At 43.2% G+C, this 9,923-nt stretch overlaps 1 long non-coding RNA gene across 1 annotated transcript; it reads right to left on the bottom strand.

Moving 5' to 3' along the window:
- Window positions 1-2,792: 2,792 nt before the first annotated feature.
- LOC108448833 lies at window positions 2,793-9,917 on the bottom strand. The gene is made up of 2 exons (XR_001864871.1): window positions 8,554-9,917; window positions 2,793-7,991 (listed from the first exon to the last, which is right to left on the bottom strand). It is a non-coding gene; the product is annotated as an uncharacterized LOC108448833 (long non-coding RNA).
- Window positions 9,918-9,923: the final 6 nt, after the last annotated feature.

Here is a 9,923-nt window from a genome sequence, read left to right as displayed (position 1 = left end):
TGTATGCACAGGAGCACACAAAATAATATTTAAATGTCTGTTCAGGTATGTAAATAATGTTCTGAATGGAGTCTTGGAGTTCTGCTCTCAGTGAGGCAGAACCATTTGGCACAGGCCTGGACAGTGAGCTTGGCTCTGCTGGGTCCCAGACCACTGCTTCAATCACAAGACTATTCCCCAGTGTGGATTTGTCTATCCCCTATGTCTTTTCCATCATCTCTAAACTTGAGTGACTCCTATGACTAATGTGATTGTAAGTCATAAAACATTAAGTTATGACACAATCAAATCAAAGCCAAGAAATTCATAGTTAGGGTGTAGGCTACATTCTTAACTCAAAACCAGAAAAGCAGCATTACAGGGTAAACAAAAGGCTGAAGTGTCAGCCCTCATTTTTCATTTTTGGGCTCTTATCAGTTTGTATCAATTTAGTCCTTTTTTAAATATGTAATTTCTTTGACTTATTTTTTTTCCCTCTAGGAACTGAAAATTATTCTGCTTTGAGGTCTGGAACCTGCCATACAATAAACACTACTTAATTGGGACATGCTTAATAGGGATGGCCACTTTAATGGGACATCTCCTAGGGAACCTATTTATGTTAATGAGACTGAATGACAATGACTGTTTCTTAAGTGGGGCAACAAAAAGGAAGAAACTCCACTTAACAGGGATGCACTCAGCTGTTACTAGTTTGTTAAGTGTTTAACCAGGTGTTAAATAGGTCTAAAATTCTGAGCTTCCATCTTTTAATTCAAAACTGGAAAATTAAAACATTTACATCACGATGAAATGTAGTGTTATGACCTGTAAAGTGGTATTTAGTGTGAAGTAAGGGCCAGACTTTTAGAATAGAAGCTCTCATCTCCAAAGAGAACCCCTTTCTCCAAGCGTGGAGCTACCTGTAGATTGGATTTGTTTGGAGATTCATGGCAAAAGGTAGCAGCGAACCCCATTTGTTCTATTTATGAATCCTGTATTTTACCCTCTCACCCCAAAATCTTTCCATGCTGTAGTTTGAATAATAAGATGGGAGCAAAAAAAAAAAAAAATTAAATTAAAAATAGGAAAGCTTCTTAATTCTCAGTGACCCTAAGGTCCCTAAGATGATGTCTGAAGACTTCCAGGAGCCTCCAAAAGCCTGTAAGGCTGAAGGTTATTCTCTCCCTGTAGCTCTTTTGCGTTGTGCTGTTTCCTCTGTAAATATGTATCCACGTTTCAGGGGGGGAACAAGAGACCATGTCAAGAAGTTGTCTGAAAAACAAAAATCCCGTCTTAGACGACAGCTATATGAATTTGGGGACTCTCCCAGGCAAACCAAGACATCTGATTATGCCATTGTATCCTGTTTGGCAAAGGAGAGAGTGAAGGGAAGTGATAGACATGAGGGGCAGATGGAGTTTGCCTAATGTGTCTGTTCTTTTCTTCGCTGCCTTTTCAATTTAAGAATGTAGCAAAATAGCAGCTGCTCATAATTTCATGAATCAAGAAGTATGTAAATTTCAGCTACAAAATTTGTTGCATAGTTAGACACACACACACACACACAAAGAAGGGGGAAAAAAAGGAAAAAGATCTTGCTTGCATCTACAACTTTCTTAATCTGGCATGCAAATTTAGCTTTCAGGCCTGGTTTGCCTCTCATTTAGGAGTGAACCCGAGTGGCTCAATCGATTTCGCTGCCGTCATGTAGGATAATGCTGTAGGATAACGGTGAGCCTGGCATGAAAAGCTCCTTTCGTGCCCCTGAGCTACCACGGGGGGTTTGTGCCCTACCTCTGCTGCTGGGCTGCAGGTGGAGGGAAGGAGGCAACGAGGGAAGGGGTTGTGGTGGGAATGTTTCCCTGAGCAGGGGCTGTGAACAGGTACCTGAGGACGCTGACAAGCACCACAGACCGAAATGGGAATCACTCCCCTCATGTTTCAGTCCTTAACAGCCCCCAAATTAAAAGATGGAAAAAGTGACTGGAAATGCATCATCCACATGTATGAAACACTGCTCAGGAGGGGCTGGGATTGGGGCCTCCACACACCATACAGCTGGTTCTAGTTTTCAGACAAGATTTACTAAACACATGTAAACCGTGCGTATCTGTTTGAATACTTTTTGTGCAAATAACTTCCTCTGTGGTCAAGCTGTTCCTCTCAGATCCAGGCTACAGATTTGTGCTTTACACTCACCACTTTTTTACCCTTGGATTTCCACCAGTATCAGTTCACACTCAGAATATGAAACTGTGAAGGAGGGAGCTGAGCTTGGCAGCAAGAGGCAGGAGCATTTACAGCACAAAACACTGAGCAAAACTCTCGGTAAAGGGCAGGAATCATCCCTGGCTTTGCTCCATCCGAGCCAGTGGGGCAGATCCTGAGCAGCTGTAAACAGCCACACGACTCCACGTTCCACAGGAGCTGCAAGCATTTATATCACTTGGCCCAACAGCCTCTTGCAGAGATGCAACATTTCACCAGCTCTGGTGGGGTTCCTCCTGATTTATACCCCCCGAGCGAGCAAACAGAGCCAGGGTCTTTCTTCACCAATTAAAAGTGCCCCACAATTATATCTGCCAAGTGTCATGAGATCCAACTCTAAACACAAAGCAACAGCTGAAACTGGATATGAAGAAGCAGGAGGGCAGAGTTTTATGATCAATGTTTTATTGGAATCATATAAAAAAGAAAAGCATTTCACATATTTCATGGAGGTATTTTATGTGCAAATTTAATATGAATCCTCTTCTTGTTAAACTCTTACGTGATCTATGTACTTCAGTATATAAAACACACTATAGGACAACTATGAACAAGTTTATTAAAACAGCTTGGGCTCCTGTTGACATCACCAACCGCACAAGTGCTTGCTCAGGGTTGTTGTGATCTTATCAGTCTCTCCTTATATTTCAGGTTACCTACTTGCTCGTTTTCCCTATATGTCTTTCATTGTTACAAGAATTCAACTCCTGGGCAGATCTCACAGATAAATCTGCTTGTCTGTTTGGGGAATATGGCTCTAGTTCTAATTTTGCAGACTTCGTTCAGGCAATACTCCCTCTGACTGCAGGGATTTTTGCCTGAGTAATCCTTTCAGAATTGGACTCTCCATGATTTTCATTTACTCAACAGCTTGGCATTACATCTGTAAAATATTAGCCCAGTAATGTAAAATATCAAATTAGATTTATGCATTAATCTAACCTATATATGAAGCTTGATAGTCAGTTCTGTTACACTGCATTATTGCAATTCCAGGCATTCTGTGTCATTTCACATTTATTCTGATGATGCAAGAGAACCAAGGAGTGAGACTGATAGATCAAATTTGGTAGCCCGTGCATGTGAAAGTCTGAAACTTTGAACAAAATTTAAAACCAATTCCCACCTTCAGATAAACCAGGTAAGTGCTTTCCTATCAATTACAAATGAAGAAGAGCACACACAAAAAGCTAATCTGAAATAATCAACAGAATAATAAGCTACTAAAAAGGAAAAAGCAGGTCAAAATAAATAGCCAAACTGCAAAATATTCTCCAAAAATCCTTGAAAAGGACAAATAAGCAATTGTTTCTTTTCTGTGTGACAGTTGCAGTCTGAAAAGCAAAAAATTACTCCTTCATACATGTTCATAAACCACATTTATAAATACTTCACACAACTAAATGATATTTGTTTTCTCCAGGTTGGCTGCCCTTGAACATTTTTCTCCTTCTTGCAGTTTTAAATTTTTCATATAATCCCTTCATGAAAGCAGGTCTTATGCCCACAGCCCTGCTTCAGCAGCCAGCCCCACACAGCAGCCACTTAAGAACATGTTAAACTAAAGTTTTGTGTGTGCTTTGGTACTTTTAAAAACCGGATTCTTGGAGACAACCCACCAACACGTTATTCTTACATCTTAAAGCCATTTACTTCTCTTTATGGATGCTTTCAATTTGTTTTACTCTTGTTGGGCCGAATCCAGCTTGTTATTTACAGAAAGAACACAACAAGATTAATTGGATGTGGTCTGCACTAGCCTACACCCCTGGAAATTCATAGTGATCCCATCAATTCCATATAATTTCTTTGGATTCATAGCAGGTTACAGCCTCAATCCAGGATAATGCCAAGCAGATGCAGACAAGGGCCAGCACATAAATGTAGAGAATCATGGCCAGAATAAATTGGATCTCTTTATTCCAAAGAAGAAGGTAATGTTTAGATACAAAATATTACATCGATTTTTTCCCCCCCCTCGTTTGGTAATCTGTCACCATCTGGACACCAAATAGGAAATGATGCAACACCGGGGGGAAAAAACTCAATTTATTTCATAGATGTTACTAAAGAAAGACTGGATTGATGTGCTACCCCAAGCACTTTGGCTCACTCGTGTGTCACAACAGGCACAGGTATGCTCTCTTCAAACAGGAGGTTCTCCACACCAAAATGTTTCCTGTGGGACACAGCATCAGTTTTGCCAGTGTATGGCAGCTGCAGTGAACTCAGGGCTTCCTCTAAGGGCGTCTATTTTCTCCCTCTCTGCATTAATCTAGAATTAGATTCGCATGCAACCACCCCAAACACAGTTGTGTTTGCAGAAAATCACAGTTGTGCTCAGTCACAGTCTTCGTGTTTCTAAGAAAAGATGTGCTTCCCAAAATGAAACCTCACCCTCATTATTGGCGGACAAACCACCTCAGACACCCCAAACACCACAGATCACAATACAGGTGCCTGTGGGGGTCCCACTGAGGGGTGCGATCACCAAGGAGAGGACAACGGGACCAGAAAGCCCAGCTGGAGGAAAGGAGCAGAGGGATGTCCCCTTCTTCCGTCCCACGTGAAATGTTTGTGATTGAAAGTGAAAGAAAAACCTTTCTTCTCTTTCCTTTGCCAAGGCAGCTCAGCTCTGCACTCACCACTTCTGTGGAAGGGAAGGGGAACTGGAGGTGAGGGAGCAGCTCTGAGCTGCTTTATTTATACATTTCCTCCTTCTCCTCCCTGCTGTTCCCCTGTCCTGCAACCCTTGAGGTGCAGTGCCCGACAGCCACCATGAGATTTTGATCTCCCAGTGACCACTGGTGCTGTACAGAATGGAGAAACTGAGGGAGGATCCAGGGAGTTGTTTCATGTCACAAAAAGCCCTGTGCCAGCAGCCTGTTCCCAGCCACAGTCACTAAACCAGCTCTCCTGCCACTGGGAGAGCAGCACAGACAAATAGAGTAAGCCCAGGTGAGGTTCAGAACACAAAAAGGCATTTAAACTAATAATGCAGGCTTCAGCTCCTTATTCTAAAGTAATATGTACAACATTGGACCTGAAGATTCAGTGGAAACTGGAAGAAATACCTGGGTGGGACAGAGTTAGTGGAGGGGAAAGCAAAGCCAAAATGGGCCTGAGCAGGGAGGGAGGTGGGAAGAGCAAGAAGCTGAAGTGAGGAAGTGGCTGCATGAAGTGGGTGAGGGTTCATTATAGGAATAGCAGGAGGTAAATACCACCAGAAAAAAAGGATGTGCAAAACCCAAACCCCAAACCTCTAAGAAAAACCAATAGAAGGTAAAAAACGTGAAAGTTTTCAAGTGAGAAAAAAGGTGGGGATTTTTCCTGGGAACATAACCTACTAACCTGTCTTCTGATCCCTTTAAAGGACAGAAAAGATAAATTCCCAAATCAAGACCAGCCTAAGTTAGAGAGAAGAGTGCTGGATGGAGCGTGAGGCCAGAGAAGGACTCGATGTGCCTCCCGTCCAACAAAATCCTGTCTATGATACCATCCTGTGCATGGGATATAGGATGAGAAGCCAAGCACTGTTCTGACAAATTAAAACTGGTGTCAACCACACCCTGAGAGAAATTCAGTATCAAACTTACTCACTCCAGCTCCAGGGAGTGCATAACCCAATCAGTCCTTTCCTCCTCTAATTCCTTCTGCTGTTCCAGATGTTGGCCAGAACAAGACCATGCATCTGGATGGAACGTTCAGTGAGAAGAGCAGCTATTTGACAGAAAAGTTGTTGTGGGAGCTCTTTTGGGGTCTTCAGTAACTCCTGCTGCACATGGCAGAGACACCACTGCAGTGTCATCCCATGTTTGTGTTGGTGTGGGTTAATCCACAAATCCTCAAGGAAGATCTGTTGTGGGTTGTGCTGGATCCTCATAAACACCTTCAGAGTTATACAGCAAGTAACCACACCACGCAAATTTACTTTGCTTTGAATTGTGGCTGTTTTCCCTGCCCTCTGTGAGAATTATTTTCTTCTCTTCCACCTACCAGAGTGCATCTGTGGCTGTGCAGTGCTCACACGACAACAGAAATCATAGGATTTTGTGCTTGGATCATGTGTGCTGCCTTCTACATGATTTCTGCTAAAACTTTCCCAGTTTACCAAAGAAGGTGGGAATTGCCACATTGGTTGAGAAAACAAGGGTCCATCCAGCTGAGTGACCACAGCTGGACACCCAGGTGACCGTGTGCAGGCATTGGGGATACTTCTCCCTGCTGTTCTCCCTGTTTCCAACCATTTTCTGCTCAGGGGCTTTCCTGAGCTTCTGCATGTCACAGTGTCCACATCCCTGGCAAAAACCTCAGGCAATTTATGTGCTGCAAAACCCCTGGCTACTACCAGAGATATAAATCAAGCCGAATTAGAGTCATTGACAATAATTGGGGGAAAAAAAATCTGCTATTTGGAAGACATATATGAGTTTTGATCTTAATTTGGACTAAATCTCCCAGGAACATAAATTATCTGTTTGGCTGTCTCTGTTCCCTGCCATCCCTACGGAATCTTGCTGTGCACAGAGCAGTAAAGGACAGACAGCACAGCTTGCTTTGCTCTCAAACCCAGTTTAAGGTGAACAGAGGGGCACTTCCACAGTGGAGAGGGATGGGATTTTGGAATGAGGAGCTCCTTTCCAGCGGGCACAGGCACATGGAGCCAGACAGCCAGGGACAACAATCAGCTGAAGAAAATGCAAAGATGAGAGCCATGAAGTGAGGAGGGAAGGGGCCGGACAAGGAGCAGACGGGGTCCAGAGAAGAAGAGGAACAGTTCTGTACAGAGGGGTACAGTTCTGGAGGGACTCTTTTAGGGGAACTGACAGAAATTCAGGAGTCAGTTTACATGAAAATGAGAAGAAAAAAACACAAGAATCCTTGGAGAAGAGACCCAAAAGTTACAGGTGCTGGGAGAAGCAGCACCTCATCTTTCAGCATCCTGGCCAAGAAAATCAGCCAGGTTCATTAAGGCAAAGAAAAACCTAAGTCCAGTGGTCAAAACTAGACTCATCATCCAAAATCTCCTCGTGAATGCACACTGATGCCCAGGGGAGCAGCCACGCTAAGGAACTGCTCCCAGACAGTTTGGGACCTTTGGAATAAAGGTCCATTTTCTTCAGTATACCAGATGATGACATGAAGCATAACAAGAGCAATTGCCTGTGATGGCCCAAAGTGCAAATATGTTCATTAAAGAGCTGTGTCAGTGAGATTTTATGACATTAATAAGTAACAAATTTTAATGTGATTTTCACCCAATTCCTAAAAAGAAATTTGTACAACATACTTACAAATATTTTGGATGTATCAAGCATTACTAGTTACTGCCATCATTTTAGATTTAAACTTCAAATCCACTGTGCTTCCTTTTTCAGTACTCTATTAGAGCCTGTTGAAAGAAGTTAGCATTTACACAGATCAAATCTAACTTTAGAAAAACCTTCCTCAAATGAACAGATGAGAATGATTCTTCAAAACATAATAACCAAAGAAAATTTTATTCTAACCATCTTCTTGCCAGGGTGCACCCAATTTTTCAAGCTCCCTCTCCCATCATACACAGGTACATTGCAGCAGGAACACAAAGCACATTATCTGTTGCTCCAAGCAGCTCTGTAGCCTGCAGGATCTTTGCAGAATCCAGCCCGAAGAAATGCAGCACTTTGAGAAAACAGAGCTGTCAAGCAAGATTTCCTTGGGCTTGCTGCCACACAAAATGGCAAACGAGGGACTTGATCCTGCATGGAAGACAATAGGAATTATAGGTGCTCAGTGTTTGTCTTCCGGCAGAGTTAAGGTTTCTCAGTAATTCCCCAAATCAGCCGTACTGCTTTATACTTATCCAAAATTACATAGCTAAAAGCTTTGGTATGTAGCCACAGAGCTTTTATTTCAAATTGGCAATAATGTAACTTCTGCAAAAAAAAAGACTACAATAATGTTAAAAATATCATAAAATGTTATTTATATCAGGATACATTTGTTACCCCATATGACAATCACTCATATTTCTTGACAGATATAAACCTCCGCTTAACACATTAGTATCATAAATATTACCAGATATAACACTGTAATTTAATACCTACCAAATGTATTTTAAAATATTACTCAATTTAAAACTTTGGATTTTAACCAGATGTGTTTCCAGAAAATGATTCAGGTCAGATGCTTTTTTCTTTTCCCTTTTCTGTGTGCGCGCGTTCAAAGCGGAGCGTTCCTATGTGATTTATTGTGCCATGACTGTGTGCCCCGAACCTAAAACAGCACCACGATACTTCATCCTTGAGGCTTACACACCTGCAGTCCAAACTAACAAGAGAAAACATCTACATGGCACGGCAGGAGCCTTTGAAATGTCTTTTTGCAGTTGCCTGGACACAGAACAGACTGGTAGAACAGGGAGGCAGCGGAGAAAGGGTGAAGACAGGAACTCCAGCCTCTTTCATCTAGAAAGGGGGGACCATGGAGAGATTAGAGGAAAGGATTTTGATTAGATCACTGGAATGTGAAATGATGCTTCCCAGGATTAAAATCCTATTTTAGAGCTACCAAACCGGTTACGGCGTTAGTCAGAATTTGGAGGCTCATGCAGCTCCATCCCTGCTCCATCCCCGGCTGTCGCTCCAAGCACCCCGCACCCTTCCCCAGAGCTGGGGGGACCCCAGCCAGGCACCCCAAACTTCTCAAGCATCATCCCAGCAAGGATCTGCCCTCCCTCAAACCACAGCACATGTGGGGGAGAAGGAGTTTCCTTCTCCAAGGGCATCCCTGGGTCCAGCCCCACAGCAGTCGTGTGACGGCTCTTGGATTTCGGTTTCATTGGGCCCCCAGTTTAGATCACCGTGTAGAGATCTGACATTTTCATAACCAAATGCCATTAGTTTTTTTCCCAGTACAGCCAACCAACAATCTGAAGGTCTGCAGTCGTCGGGCTGATCATTACGTGGAACCCATTAACATAAAACCCGCCATCGCAATTAGTATCTTTGTAAGCAGCCGCCTCAGCAAAAAGTGGAAATGGAGGCTGAAATGATGGTGCTCTTCCAAAGGAGGCCGGCAGCAGATTGGGAAATAATCTGTGGCAATTGCTCTGCCGCCGTCTCTGCCGTAACTTCTCCAAAGACAGGCAGAGCCATTTCCAAGCAGTCAGCCCACGGACTTGAGCGAGCACTAAATTCACTCAGTGATCAAATACAATTTGAGAAAAAATCTACAATCACTCACTTGGGGGGGAAGAGATATTTTCCTTTTACAGATGAAGTGCAAAACAGCAAAAGTAGCTGTATTTGGAAAAATACCGTGCAGCTTACTGATTCCAGAGAGGACAGGTACAGACTGTAGGCTTGCCCATTTCCCAGTAAAAACAGGGAATGCTTTCGAAGGGGGCAAGGTATCTGCAGCCTGTTTGTGTACACTGGTTTGTTTTGTTAGGAGATGAGCTTGCTAAAATGTTCTGTGCTTTTCAGGAAGGGAACAAGGAAAATGTTCGTATTTATAGCAACATTATTGTTTAGAACAAAATAAGTTATTTCATCCTTTTAATCTCCGTTTCTATGGATATCCTGCGCGGGGTTGGGATCTGATTTTCCAACCTCCGTGCGATCCGTCCCCCCTGGGCAGCGGCCGGCGACACCGGCCCTGGCAGGGAGCGCCTGTCCCCGCTAAAG

Source organism: Corvus brachyrhynchos, unplaced genomic scaffold, assembly GCF_000691975.1.
Source record: "Corvus brachyrhynchos isolate BGI_N302 unplaced genomic scaffold, ASM69197v1 scaffold99, whole genome shotgun sequence".
Taxonomy (NCBI): Eukaryota; Metazoa; Chordata; class Aves; order Passeriformes; family Corvidae; genus Corvus; species Corvus brachyrhynchos.
Note: the sequence above shows the minus strand (reverse complement) of the source record. Positions and strands in the feature narration are given on the sequence as shown.